Here is a 16117-nt window from a genome sequence, read left to right as displayed (position 1 = left end):
AAATGTTGTTATTATAACATGCACCTTCTGGGATGGGTTGCAGTACAGTAAAATGTTGGTCTCAGGTATTGTTTGCAGTGATCATGGAAAAGATTAACATCTAAACATTAGTAATGTTATTTGAATCATCATGTGAAATTACATCCCATTCAACATTTCATGTATTCCAAATGCTTCTTCACCACCTTGTCTATAATTCAAAGAAAAATATAAGGGAATTGTGGGTTTAGTAATCCTATATAATTGCATCATTACATGAAATGTTGAATGGGATGTAATTTCACATGATGATTATGCTGCAGGTACTAGACATTGATGAGGCCACACTTGAAATATTGTGTAAGCTTTGGGCATCCTGTTATAGGAAAGATGGTATTATGCTGGAAAGAGTACAAAAAAAAGATTTACTAGAATGTTGCCAGGACCCCTTGGCCTGAGTTATAGGGAGAGACAGGCAAGTTAGGACTTTACTCTTTGGAACCTGGGAGTCTGAGGGTGATCTTATAGAGGTGTTTTAAATCTTGAGATGCAGGGATAAAGAGAATGCACGCAATCGTTTTCCCTGAGAAACTAAAAACTAGAGGTCATAGGTTCAACGTGAGAGGGTAACGTTTTAAAAAGGACCTCAGAGGCAACTTCTTCACCCGGGGAAGAATGAGCTGCCAGAGAAGTATCTGAGGAGGGTACGGTCACGATATTTGAAAGACATTTGGACAAGCATATGGGTAGGAACGATTTAACGCAAGTAAATAGAGGGAGTTTAATTGGTCACCTTGGTCGGCATGGCCGAGTTTGACCAGAGTCTGTATTCCACTGATTCTATGATGTGTTCGTTTCTTACCAGACAATATTACCTTTTACTGGGAGTCCGCTCGGACACTTCCTCCAATTTTTTCAGGCACAATTCTCAGAATCTTTAACTCATGGATTATTCCACATCTACCATATAGAAAGTCTTCAATTACACGTTTGTTCTCCGTGATGGCGTTAAAATCAAAGGGCGTGAGTGAAGCCGTTGCCTTCACGGCTCCGGAATCAGACTGTGCCAGAATAAGGTTATTCTATCCAAAAACAGGGATTCTAACCAAAGTAATGTTGTAATTCCATTCAGTGAAATTTATCAAGACCCTGGCAGGAGGTCACGGCGATGATGCTCTAAAATACAATGATTAACGTGCAAAGCAGAGTTAACTTCACGCTAGTTCTTGCCTTGGTCAGAAAATTCAAATAGGTGAAACGTGTTCCTTCCGCTTCGTAGTAGCCTAACCTGGTTTATGACTCTTATCTGGTCAACTCGTCCAAACCGATTGAATACAAAGTACAGAACGTGTCTTAAGATGAGTAGTGTCTTTCCAACCGCTGTGCAAGTTAGCGTTTATATTTAGGTGTTGCTAAGCAGTGTGAAAACACTTTTATATTTCCTTCCGGTAAGTTTTCTCGGTTAGTGAATACTCATTAATTTGAATAGAGTCAAGGTAGTGTTGTTCAAAAGTGCGCTGAGACCGAGACTGAATTTGACTTGCGCGTTCTTGCATTCAAGTGTGTCATAAGCGATGAGTGCAGAATGACTGCATCACCACCTGGTAACACAGACACCCAATAACCCTGTTGCCAAGGTGGGGGTAGAAATTACGAATAAATTGCAATATCATATTGCTTGTTGGTAAACAATATTGAGAACCTGGAAGCAAATTGTATTAAAAACAAAAAAAATGCTAGAAGTACCAAGTCTGGCAACATATATGTACAAATTGTTAACGTATCCGAACAATAATTTTTCATCATAATTTTATCAATTATACTGCATTGAAACATGCAGACCCTACTGACCATTACAAACCTATGTTTAACTCAAAGCTTCTTCACTCTGAGTTGTATTTTTACAAAGTCAAAGTAAATTTTATTATCAAAGTACATATATGTCACCATATACAACCCTGAGATTCATTTTCCCATGGACCTGCTCAGCAAATCTATAGAGTAGAAAAGATCAGCCAGAATGCGGAAGACAACAAATGGTGCAAATGCAAATAGCAACCTTAAAATGAGATCATTGATTGTGGGAAACATCACAATGATGGGGCAAGTGAGTGTAGTTATTCCCTTTTATTCAAGACCCTGAAGGCTGAGAGGTAGTAACTGTTCTTAAATCTGGTGGCGCGAGTTCTGAGGCTCTTGTACCTTCTACCTGATGGCAGCAGTGAGAAGAGAGCATGGCCTGGGAGGTGGGCATCTCTGATGATGGATGCTGCTTTCCTATGACAGCATTTCATGTAGATGTGCTCAATGGTTGAGTGGGTTTCACCCGTGATGTACTTTTTGTAGGGTTTTCCATTCAAAAGCATTGGTGTTTCCATACCAGATCATGATGCAGCCAGTCAGCATACTCTCCACTATACACCTACCAAAGTTTGTCAAGGTTTTAGACGTCACGCCAAATGCCCACAGACTCCTAAGGAAGTAGAGCACTGCTATGCTTTCTTCACAATTGCACTTGTCTGCAAATAATAGGTTGTGCAAATTTAGGATGATTTTTAAACTAATTTTCAGCTTTGTCCCAGAATTATGAAGGCAGTAATATTTACAGTATAGCTGATATTTGTAGAAAGCACAAATGTTTCATAACTATCATATATAATGTAAGTTCATACTAAGAATTTTGCTCTATAGTCTTGCCTTAGCTGTAAGTAACAGTGAATCCATATTAACAGTAAGAGTTACCAGCTACCAGTATGAGATCCATTGTTAAGTGGTGACAGACCTATGCCCAGCAGTACTATACCTCAGTGATCTTGCCATGAATTCAATATATCTGGATATTAGACTGGATTGGGAATATGGCCCAGAAGATTGGACCAAGCCATATATGATCGTAAGGATTTTGCACCTCATAAGGATGTTTCAGATGTGATCGAGGCAGAGGAATGAAAGGTGGGGGAGTAGCATTGCTTGTTAGGGAAAATATTACAGCAGTGCTCAGGCAGGACAGATTAGAGGGCTTGTCTACTGAGTCTTTATGGGTGGAGTTGAGAAGCAGGAAAGGTATGGCCACATTAGTGGGATTGTATCACAGACCACCCAATAGTCAACGAGACTTGGAAGAGCAAATCTGCAGAGAGATAGCAGGCAACTGCAGGAAACATAAAGTTGTGGTGGTAGGGGATTTTAATTTTCCATACATTGATTGGGACTCCCATACTGTTAGGGGTCTAGATGGTTTAGAGTTTGTAAAATGTGTTCAGGAAGGTTTTCTAAATCAATATATAGAGGGACCAACTAGAGGGGATGCAATATTGAATCTCCTGTTAGGAAACGAATTAGGGCAAGTGACAGAAGTCTGTGTAGGGGAGCACTTTGATTCCAGTGATCATAACACCATTAGTTTCAATTTGATCATGGACAAGGATAGATCTGGTCCTAGGGTTGAGGTTCTGAACTGGAAGAAGGCCAAATTTGAAGAAATGAGAAAGGATCTAAAAAGCGTGGATTGGGACAGGTTGTTCTCTGGCAAAGATGTGATTGGCAGGTGGGAAGCCTTCAAAGGGGAAATTTTGAGAGTGCAGAGTTTGTATGTTCCTGTCAAGATTAAAGGCAAATTGAATAGTAATAAGGAACCTTGGTTCTCAAGGGATATTGCAACTCTGATAAAGACGAAGAGGGAGTTATATGAAATGTATAGGAAACAGGGAGTAAATCAGGTGCTTGAGAAGTGCAAGAAAATACTTAAGAAAGAAATCAGGAGGGCAAAAAGAAGACATGAGGTTGCCTTGGCAGTGAAAGTGAAGGATAATCCAAAGAGCTTTTACAGGTATATTAAGAGCAAAAGGATTGTAAGGGATAAAATTGGTCCTCTTGAAGATCAGCGTGGTTGGCTATGTGCGGAACCAAAGGAAATGGGGAAGATCTTAAATAGGTTTTTTGCATCTGTATTTACTAAGGAAACTGGCATGAAGTCTATGGAATTAAGGGAAACAAGTAGTGAGATCATGGAAACTGTACAGATCGAAAAGGAGGAGGTCCTTGCTGTCTTGAGGAAAATTAAAGTGGATAAATCCCTGGGACCTGACAGGGTGTTCCCTCGGACCTTGAAGGAGACTAATGTTGAAATTGCAGGGGCCCTAGCTGAAATATTTAAAATGTTATTGTCTACAGGTGAGGTGCCGGAGGATTGGAGAGTGGCTCATGTTGTTCCGTTGTTTAAAAAAGGATCGAAAAGTAATCCGGGAAATTATAGGCCAGTAAGTTTAACGTTGGTAGTAGGTAAGTTATTGGAGGGAGTACTAAGAGACAGAATCAACAAGCATTTGGATAGACAGGGACTTATTAGGGAGAGTCAACATGGCTTTGTGCGTGGTAGGTCATGTTTGACCAATCTATTGGAGTTTTTCGAGGAGGTTACCAGGAAAGTGGATGAAGGGAAGGCAGTGGATATTGTCTACATGGACTTCAGTAAGGCCTTTGACAAGGTCCCGCATGGGAGGTTAGTTAGGAAAATTCAGTCGCTAGGTATACATGGAGAGGTGGTAAATTGGATTAGACATTGGCTCGATGGAAGAAGCCAGAGAGTGGTGGTAGAGAATTGCTTCTCTGAGTGGAGGCCTGTGACTAGCGGTGTGCCACAGGGATCAGTGCTGGGTCCATTGTTATTTGTCATCTATATCAATGATCTGGATGATAATGTGGTAAATTGGATCAGCAAGTTTGCTGATGATACAAAGATTGGAGGTGTAGTAGACAGTGAGGAAGGTTTTCAGAGCCTGCAGAGGGACTTGGACCAGCTGGAAAAATGGGCTGAAAAATGGCAGATGGAGTTTAATACTGACAAGTGTGAGGTATTGCATGTTGGAAGGACAAACCAACGTAGAACATACAGGGTTAATGGTAAGGCACTGAGGAGTGCAGTGGAACAGAGGGATCTGGGAATACAGATACAAAATTCCCTAAAAGTGGCGTCACAGGTAGATAGGGTGGTAAAGAGAGCTTTTGGTACATTGGCCTTTATTAATCAAAGTATTGAGTATAAGAGCTGGAATGTTATGATGAGGTTGTATAAGGCATTGGTGAGGCCAAATCTGGAGTATTGTGTTCAGTTTTGGTCACCAAATTACAGGAAGGATATAAATAAGGTTGAAAGAGTGCAGAGAAGGTTTACAAGGATGTTGCCGGGACTTGAGAAACTCAGTTACAGAGAAAGGTTGAATAGGTTAGGACTTTATTCCCTGGAGCGTAGAAGAATGAGGGGAGATTTGATAGAGGTATATAAAATTATGATGGGTATAGATAGAGTGAATGCAAGCAGGCTTTTTCCACTGAGGCAAGGGGAGAAAAAAACCAGAGGACATGGGTTAAGAGTGAGGGGGAGAAAAGTTTAAAGGGAACATTAGTGGGGGCTTCTTCACACAGAGAGCGGTGGGAGTATGGAATGAGCTGCCAGACGAGGTGGTAAATGCAGGTTCTTTTTTAACATTTAAGAATAAATTGGACAGATACATGGATGGGAGGTGTATGGAGGGATATGGTCCGTGTGCAGGTCAGTGGGACTAGGCAGAAAATGGTTCGGCACAGCCAAGAAGGGCCAAAAGGCCTGTTTCTGTGCTGTAGTTTCTATGGTTTCTATGGTTCCTATGGGTATCACATTCCTGGATCACTGGCTCACAGACCTTGGTTTCAGATCAGATTTGTGGTCACTTAGCGGAGTTTTGGATTTCTAGTTTCAGCCTGGAGATTTGGCAAACAGTGAGAGAACTTGTGTTCACCTTCCACTCTCCACAGTGCACATTCTGGTCTCACACAATCTTCTTAGTTGACGTGACCACTTCTTTCACAAAGTTGGTCTATCCTGGGAAGTTTCTGAACTGGTGGCGATCCAAAGGCCAGGTTATATGTTGTGGCATGATGGGACAGAAGGCAACTTCATTGAGCAGCACGGACAGCAAGTGCTCATGGGATACAAATCCTACCCTTGAGCTGGGTCATATGTGATCTGCACACTATATCTTGTTAACCTTGGGCAAAATGGTAGTGCAGGAAGACAGAAAGCCTCCTGCAAGGAATTTAATAATTGGATTTCTGCGAAAACTGGGATTTTATTTATCCCTTTTGAAAGATTGTCATAAAGAGAAAAAAACAATAAAAAGCAAAGAAATTTAGCAATGAACTTTTGGAATTTAACCTAAGCACCATCAACTTCAGGTCATTGCATCCTTGTCATTTTAAATTATGCAATATTATATTCCTTTTTTTATCTGTGTATGTGGTACATAGGAGACTAAACCACCAGAGAAATAGCCTCTGTAAAATAGAGACAACTTGTAGACTCTTGTATTGTGTAATTTTGTCAAGAGACAGATACCTTAAAAACGCAGTTTAAAATCACTACAAATTAATATTTGCATTATCTTTCCATATTCTATATTCACTTACTAGTACTCCAGGTGCCTGAATTAATGATCTGGAGACATAAGTTGAAAACCCAGTTAAGTGCCATCATGTGGCCAATTTACACTCATTAGCCACTTTATTAGGTACACTACCAGGAGTAACTAATCATCTGGCAACAACTCAATGCATAAAAGTGTGGTCAAGAGGTTCAGTTGTTGTTCAGACCAAACATCAGAATAAGGGGAAAAGATGTGATTTAAGTGACTTTGACCATAAGATGATTGTTGGTGCTAGATGGGGGTGGTTAGAGTTACTGGTGAAACTAGTAATCTCCTGGGATTTTCACACACAATAGTCTCTAGGGTTAGCTGAGAATGGCACAAAGAAACAAAAAACGACATCCAGTGAGTGGCAGTTCTGTGGGCAAAAATGAGGAAGGTGTCAGTAACTCAAATAACCATGTGGTTACAACAGTAATGCACAACATGTTGAGCCTTGAAGTGGATGGGCTACAGCAGCAGAAGACCACACCAGGTTCCACTCCTGCACCTAATAAAGTAGCCACTGAGTGTATCGAGATCAATTGTTACCTTTTACCAAGCAATATGATGAACTCATAACAACCCTTTGAAATGACCAACAAAATCACACAGTGCTGGAGAAATTAGGGAATGGTTATAAAAGCCAGCCTGGCCAATACTATTCATATCCTAGATGATGAATACAAAGAAGAGAACCAAAGCTTGATCCTCAGGAGACTTAACACATAACTGTGTAGCAGAGAAAAATAAACATCTGTAACTAATGAACTGGTTGAAAATTGATAAATGAATGTGGAACCTAGCAAGAGCAGCCTAATTTGAGACGGTGGAGAGTAATTTGGGAAAGATGGAACAGGCAGTTTGTACATCGATTGAAAATGATCAAGAAAGATAAGATGGCATAGTGTATTACTGTGTGGTTAAGGTCAGAAAGAAGATCATTTGTAACTTTGATAGAGTTATTTTTGCGAGGTGGTAGAACATATTTAAGATGGACTGCAGGAAAGAGGTCTGAGAGGCAGCAACATGCTCGATGAGTTTGAACAAGAAAAAGTATTTGAAGGTAGAGCAGTGGATGTGAGGACAATAGCATCAATGGCAATTATTTTGTGAAAAGGAGTGATTGCAACCAAATAATTCTCTATACTATTTAGATATGTACATGGATAGGAAAGGCACAGAACAAGGGTTTCTAACCTGGTGCCCATGGACCCCTTGCTTAATGATACTATGCAAAAAAGGTTGGGAACCCCTGGCTTAGAAGGATATAAGCCATACACAGTGAAATAGGGCCAGCTCAGGTATACAACTTGGTTGACATGGATGAGTTAGGCCAATGGGCATGTTTGTGTGTTGTACAACTCTATGACTCTATAACATGAGCATCTGAGGTGGCAAGGACCTGTCACTAAACTGTTCCCATCTGAACTTCAAATCTCTGACTGAATTCAAAATATCCAAGTGATTAATTCACAGCCCAATCTAAAATCTCCCTGCAACAAGGTGAGGTTCTGGGTTCCCCTCACAAAGGCAGATATAGAAGTGCTATCAATGTTTTTTGTCTTTAAAAGGTATTGATATGGGCATATTTGAAATGGTGACTTCAATTCCAGAAGAATGAATTGAGATATCTGATTTTTTTCTTACAAGCCGTAAGTGTAGTATTTGAGCAAAAAGACACAATCTGTTGAACAGGGGCAACCTATTGTACTACAGTATCTTAAAAATACATTGCTACATAATCTACTGGGGTTTCACAATTTCAGGCTGTCTTTGATGCATTTATAATCAACAAGCTTCTTTGATTTGCCTCTAATTATTAAATACAAGCAAAGGGGAGAATAGAGTTAAATCCTGAATTTTGAAGTTTTTTTGATTGCCAATGAAAATTCATTTAATATCTTACAATTGTTAAAGCAGATGGAATTAGATACTTAGTTTAGTCTTATAATTTCCTGTTAGAACCACAGTAAACTTTAGTTTTGCGTAAAGTAAGTAACAAACTTAAGTATCTGACACAAAAGTGTATCTCTGTGTTAAATCTGTTTGTGTAAAGCAAATTCATCCTTATGAAATGTACAAATCACCACTGAAAAGTTTGAAATACAGAACAAAAATTTGCTGTTTGATAAATTATGTGAGAAAAGGTAGTTAAGTAAATACTATATTATAAACAAACGACAAACTTCATCAATTTTTGTCAAGGGTTCATGTTACAGATATTGGCAATACAGTGTGTTTTCTAGGAATGCATCTCCTCCAGAATGTGGGAGTGTAGTAGAGTTTGATTCATATGGTTCTCTCACTGTTTAATTTGCAACAATTTTAAATAAACATAAATTATAGAAAGGTATAATTGCACTGTTGAAGAACTATAAATTGATATTGCAGAAATCGTTCTTTGCCTTCATGCAAAGAAATCTGCTGATTTCCTTCAAGATAAAGGGTTGCACTACTGCTTTGACTTTCACAGTCATCACAATTTCTGTATAATTTATAACCCATAAAGTTCTTTGAATTGCCACCACAGTGTTATTGTATTCTGGCAGCACATATGTTCACAGTAAGGTCTCCCAAACAGTAATAGAAAAATGGTCAGATAACCCTTTCTCATATTGTAGGCTGAGAGGAAAATTGTAGCTAAGACACCAGATTTCTACAGTTCTTCAAAACAGTGGCACTGAATCACAACATCCAGTTGTGTCCCTTTGTTTCATGGCATCAAGCCAGCTTGGATTATTTGCTCATATGTTGTGGACTTGAACCCACAATCTTTTCTTTCAAAGGCGAGTGTCAACATTGAGCTGATATCTCATTAGGTTTCCAAGCCAGGAGTTTCTGCTTCCACATAATCTTAACAATAACACACAATAATGTCTCAGAGCTGTCATAGATCATTGATTAAACAGGTTATGTTTTTCTTGGTAACTGGGAAACATGAATCACAAATAATCTTTTCTGACTTGATCTCTGGCCTGTAATGCAACCATATTATTGACATATTGTGTATCACAGACTCTGTACTTTTCTCTTCAGCCATACCTTCAGATTTAAGCCAGCCATACCTTAGTTCAACAAAACTGATAACATATTTAGTAACTTTCAGTGAAATAGTTCTCTTGTGTTTCATTAGTATAACTCATGTTGGGTCACGTGGACTAGAAAGGTTCTAAATTTAATTGCTAGAATACATCAAGTTAACTGTTTATGAAGAAATATTAAAGGAATAAAACATTATAAAGACTCAAGAAACTACAGATGCTAGAATCTGGTCCAATAAACAATATGCTGGAGAACTCAGTGGGTGGAGCAGCATTTGTAGGGGGAAAGGTATTCGTAATGTTTTGGGTCAAAACTCTGCCTCAGGAGTGAGACTGAAGAGAGTAGATAGTCAGTAAAAGATAGGATAGAGAGAGTGATGGGACGGGAGCTGGAGGTAATTGGTGAACAGGGGAGGAAGGGGATGGGCAGGTTGAGACAGGTGGGGGGATGGAGTTGGAAGACAGAGATAGGTGGATAATAGATGAAGGCAGATGGGAGAAAAAAAGAGAGGCAAATGGAGCCAGGTGCGAGAAGAGAAGATGAAGTTGGAGACAGCAAAGAGGGTAATAAATGGGAATCCAGGGGGTTGTCGGTGCTGGAGTCAGGTAAATTTGGAACCATTCGGAGAGAGGTGAAGAGCATTCGTTCCAGAACCACATGGTGAAAGGGGGCAAGGGAGTGGGGAGCTTGTGTTAGTCCTGAAGCAGGGTTTAGCCCTGAAATATTGAAAATTTATTCCCCCTCTCCCCCACCTGACAATGCAGCTCAATCTGCCAGCAGTTCCTTTGGTGCTTGAGTTAGAAGTTATGCTTTATTTGAAAACAAAGAATTACAAACTCTGGAAATTTGAAATAAAACAGAAAATTATGAAATACTTGGTAGAGTAGGCAGCACCAGGCTGAATTCAAGAAAGTTTTGAACATTACCTGTTGGGTTAGGCATTCAATAATGAAGCTGAAAGAGATCATAGCCACGTTCCCATTTGTAAAAGCCATTTATACTATAACACAGTGTTGTTAAAAGATGAAAGTAACATGGAATAATTGGATATAGACTGTGATCTAAAATATGAAACCCTTAATTGAGATATGTTACAATAGGTTATGTTTGGGTTGAATGGGATCAAACGTTAAGATCAAGCATTAAATACTACATATTCTAAGTTCCCAGGATACATGGTTTAAATTAGTCACCATCTGGTGCTGACTGATAACTCCTGACTCATAGATTTCATATCTAGAGAACAACGTTTTCAACAATGGAGGGGAAGTTTGGACAGCTGACAAAAGGATCATCTGGAACACATGTGTCTTCAGGATATGAGTTCTCAGAATCATAACAAAAAGTTCTTACTCATTCAGGTACGTGTGGTGTAAAAAATAACTGAAAGAAAGAATTATACCATTTTGTTCACACACTTCATTTGAAGGGCACCTTAAAAATCAGAACTGCTATCACAGCTCAGTTAGAAAACATATCGTTTTAATGAAAAATTACAATAGAGTCATATTTTTAATTTACATTTGATGCAAATATATCACCGCAATACTCTCATTAAATTGCAACTTGACATAGTGGAAAACAATATTCCTGGTCCTCGAGAGCAACTTGGCAAAGATGCTAATAGGCCATTGGGCATACATATCAGGAAAGTGAGGTTAAATTCTGGCTCTGTTAATTTAATTCAACTAATCACAGTCACTGCTTTAGCTTCACAAGACTTCAAAAGGGAGTTTATGTCAGAAGTTCCATCTAAAACATTAGAAAACATAAAATTAATCAGCCATCTGAATAATTTTCTTCAAAATTTAAGACTCATTTATATTGCATGTCCACCTATTCGATTTTAAAGTTCTTTGGAAGATACTAAATACTAAAATATCTAATAAAATTGCCAGAATTATCCAAATGAGAAAAAAGACCTATGAATCAGAAACAAAATCAGATTTAATATCACTAACATGCTGTGAAATTTGTTGTTTTCTGGCAGGAGTACAATGCAATACATAAAATATTACTATGTTACAATAAGAAATAGTGTGAAAAGAGAAGAAAGGATGAGGAAGTGATCATGGGTTCATTGTCTATTCAAAATTCCGACGGTGGAGAAGAAGCTGTTCCTAAAACGTTTAAGTGCGTGTCTTCGGGTTCCTGTACTTTCTCCTTGATGGTAGCAATGAGAAAACGCATACCCTGGATGCTGAAGATCCTTAATGACAGATGCCAGCTTCTTGGGGCACCACCTACTGAAGATATCTTCAATGATGAAGCTAGTGCTCATGATGGAGATGGCCGAGTTTATAACCCTCTGCAGCTTTTTTTGATGCTGTGTATTAGTGCTTCCATACCAGATGGTGTTGCAACCCGTCAGAATGATCTCCATGGTAACTTCTGTAGAAATTTGACAAACCAAATCTCCTCAAACTCCGAATGAAGTATAGCTGCTGGTGTGCCTTCTTTGTGATTGCATCAACATGTTGAGCCCAGGATAGATCCTTGGAGATTTTGACACCCAGGAACTTGAAACTGCTCACCCTTTCCGCTTGATGAGAACTGGTGTGTGTTCTCTCAACTTCCCCTTATTGAAGTCTACAATCAGTACCTTGGTCTTACTGACATTGGGTGCAATGTTGCTGTTGCGACATGACCCAACCAGTCGATCTATCTCACTCCCGCATGTCTCCTCGTCACCATCTGAGATTCTGGCAACAATAATTGTATCATCAGGAGAACTTATAGGTAGCATTTGAGCTGTGCCTAACCACACGGTCATGAGTGTAGAAAGGATAGAGAAATGAGCTAAGCATGCATTCTTGTGGTACAGGTGCACAAAGAGGCAGCAAAGATAATATAGGTAATTTAGGTAAGTATGGAAGAGGCACATGATAGATAATGTGGCAAAGTGTGAAATTATCTATTTTGTTGGGAAGGAATGGAAAAAGATATTTTTAAAAGGCATGAGATTAATAAATGCACCTTTTGCAGGGATTTGTGTTTATCTATATTTTGTACATAAATCACAGAAAGTTAACAATTACATACAACAAACAAATAGTTAGGCAAATACTATATTGGACATTTTGTTTTTTGAAATTATTATGTTTGTATCAAACTGAGATGAAATCTCATCTGAAAGACAGCATTTTTAATTTTCAGTACCACGTAGGAATAGTAGTACAGATTTTTATGCTCAATTTCTCTGGAGCTGGAGACGGTCAAGGCGGCGCCTACAAATGATTCCTCGGGTGACATCTTCCAGATAGCAAATCTCACCAATTATTTCACTTTTTCTATGCCCTTTGCATGTTCTTTTTGTCTTGTTTGTGTTACGGAGACATTTGGAGTCTGTGGCATTAAATCGAAGGATCCAGCACTGTGCTGTGTCCAGAGAGCTGCCTTGTGGAGATCAGAGATGGCGGGCTGAAAAGGACCAAGAATACAAGCTATCTCATGGAAAAGACCAGAGATGAGGCACAGGGTCATGAATGACTGTATCTCAAAGCAGTGAGGAAGATTGAAGCATCGAGGTGAATGTGAAGGGGTAAGCGATGGCTCCCAACGGCCACTGTCTGCAGCAGGATCAGCGCTTTCGGCCCCGGATCAGCGGTCACTCTTTCCGGAAGGACTAAGTTTGTGCGGCTAATCTCCTCATATGCAGATGAAAGGACATTTCCCATATTCTGAGATTTATGTGATTATTGGACTGTACTTTATATTGGTTTCCTTCAGTCTTTTCGTGTTCCTTTCTTGTGGATGATTGGTGGTTGGGTGATCTGTTAATTTTTTGTGTGTAAGAGTGAGGTTAGGGGTTTGGTGCTACTATCACTGCTCTTTTCTGCAACTGAGGGGGGAGGGTCAGGGATTGTTGTGTAAGGAATCGTTGATTATTATTGTGGGTGGTTTTTGCTGCAAGGGAGGTGGATTTTGGGATCTGTGAGTTTTATTTATTTCCCTTTTTATGCCGGAGGGAGTTGATGTCTTTTCTTTCATCAATATCCATAGTCTTTCTGTATTTAATGGCTATCTGAAGAGACTCCCCCCCCCCCCCCCCCCCGGATAGGACGCCAGTCTATCACGAGGTTAACCCCCAGCATTTGCCAGTACCCATTTTCAGCTGGGTACACTGGAGCAGTGTGTGGTTAAGTGCCTTGGCCGAGACTCGAACCTACAATCTTCAGATCGTGAGCCCAATGCCCTAACCACTTGGCCACATGCCACATTGTAATGTATATACAATAAAATGAACCTTTGAACCTTTTGAATCAATAATGTTTGACTCAGCGAGAGCCTTCACTAGCTCCAGTAACAACCAAGGGGGATTATGGAAACAACTCCTAAAATTTAGCTACCTTCACAAATCTGTTACTCTTCTACATCTGTCCCATAATGACATGGAAGAGGTGATCCAAACCAACTGGGCAACTGTAAACTTGGTCTGATTGCTGATTGGACTCAAAAAAAGTCTGTGCCATTATAGTAACTCTCTTCTCAATATTCTTTTTGCAAAAAAGACTGTGCCATTATAGTAACACCTTTCACAATATTCAACAAGCTTCCTACTATAGTTTAGTTAATCTGCAGATGAACAAGAGGCCATTCAGCCTTCTTGCTTCCAATACAGAGCCAATACCCTCCTAACTTCAGTCACTAATTTCAAATATACAGAGGAATCTTGCAGATGTGCACACTTGGAGACTAACTGATATTCATTTATTTCCTCAAAGAAATATACAAGCAGATGGACCCCACATTAAACATTTGGAAAACAATAGTCCTCAATTAATTTATCCCCCTGCTGCACGATAGCACCTTGCCAATGACTAAGATCTCTCATCAGGATGTGGAAAATATGGATCACTTTCCACCTCACAGGAAAGGCAGATATCTGTGCAAGTTTTGCCACCAACCACAATGCCCAACCTTTGACCAACAGTGGAAAAAAAGCGGTAAAAGACCAAGGGCTCAAATCCAATACAGATTTTCAGAGCAACAATGATCCCTGTCATCTTGTATGCTCTGTAGCAGTCACTGTCAATCACTGGAGAAGAAGCAGCGATATTTGAAGGAAGCTTGATATTTTGTGTTATCCTCACATAAATCTACATTCAGTTCTACATTTTGCAATTTTAAAAGAACTTGAAGAATTAAAGAGAAAGCAAGAAGGTAACTTACATTTTACAGACCTTTTCATGATTTTAATTACATGATAGCCAGTACATTACTTTGAAGAGTGTTCACTGTTGTGTTGATGTAAAAGTACAGGGAGTTGTCTATGTCCAGTCTAAATTTCCTCTCTCAACAAACAGCATCAAAAAACAATATGACTAGTCAGTCATCTCAGTTAACACACATTAAAGTTGCTGGTGAACGCAGCAGGCCAGGCAGCATCTCTAGGAAGAGGTACCTCAAATAAGAGACCCTCAAATCTCTTACTAACTCTTCCTTCAGTTAGTCCTGACCAAGGGTCTTGGCCTGAAATGTCGACTGTACCTCTTCCTAGAAATGCTGCCTGGCCTGCTGCATTCACCAGCAACTTTGATGTGTGTTGCTTGAATTTCCAGCCTCTGCAGAATTCCTGTTGTTACAGTCATCTCCGTTATTCATTCTGGGGCTGGTGTTAACATTTTCTGCTGGGTTTGCTATATTATAACAAAAACAATTATGTTATTTATTGATTGGCTTAGTGTTTTGTGACATCTTGAGAATTTGTTAAATTTCCATATAAAAGCATTTAAAAGTTCTTTGAGAATGATTTAGAATCATTCCCAACTCGTTCTCTCCTTTCATTCCGTAAACTTCTATTGTTTATAAAATGGGGCAGTGCACATTCTAATTCCTTTAATGCTCAATTTACCTTTGTCCATAATTCATTCTTAGATTATACAATCTGTTTTCTCAACAACTGATAGTCTATTTTAAGCAACTTTTTAAACAATAGTCTGCTTCCAGAAACTTCACAACTGTTAGTTATCACTAAATTCAGATTGTCGTTCTATCTCTAGTCCATCTCTTGTCATCTTTATCTCTAGATTTCCTTTGTTTTGCTAATTTGATATATACCTATCTATATATTACCAAAATATCCTGGTATAATTCATAATTTTAGATGATGAGAATCCGGTTTCAATCCATAAAATGTAGATTCGCTTGTAAGGGGTTGTCTTAATGTGTGAGCTTTAGTGATGATTTGAACGCAATTCAATCTACATTCAATATAATTTTCTAACCCGTATACCGAATAAACAGCAGAAGCCTTGGCTGATTTTTTTTCTCTAATTGTAATATCCATTGTATGATTACTGTCTAATTACACCATAAATTAGTGAATTGTATTATAAGTTTGATAATATATTCGAACTTTTCATATTTAGGCGTTTTTTGAAGTATCAAGTAAGTATTTTCTTTGTGCTCAGCGTTAAACAGCAAACTGGAATTAAAGAAAATTTCTTGCAAACGCACTGCTACGATTTGCAAGAAAACCTTTCGCTTTATTCGATTGGAGTTTTTATTTTGTATTCGGTTCATTTCAGTATTTATACAATCGCTCTGTTGTTATTTTACGTATTTTTTTCAGAGTTAGGCCCTGGAAAGAGTTAAGGTTTGTTGACAAGGCGGGTATCGCGCGTGCGCAGTCGCGCCACCCTGACCAGAAA

Source organism: Mobula birostris, chromosome 25, assembly GCF_030028105.1.
Source record: "Mobula birostris isolate sMobBir1 chromosome 25, sMobBir1.hap1, whole genome shotgun sequence".
NCBI lineage: Eukaryota > Metazoa > Chordata > Chondrichthyes > Myliobatiformes > Myliobatidae > Mobula > Mobula birostris.
The sequence above is the reverse complement of the archived record's forward strand: the minus strand, read 5'-3'. Positions refer to the sequence as shown.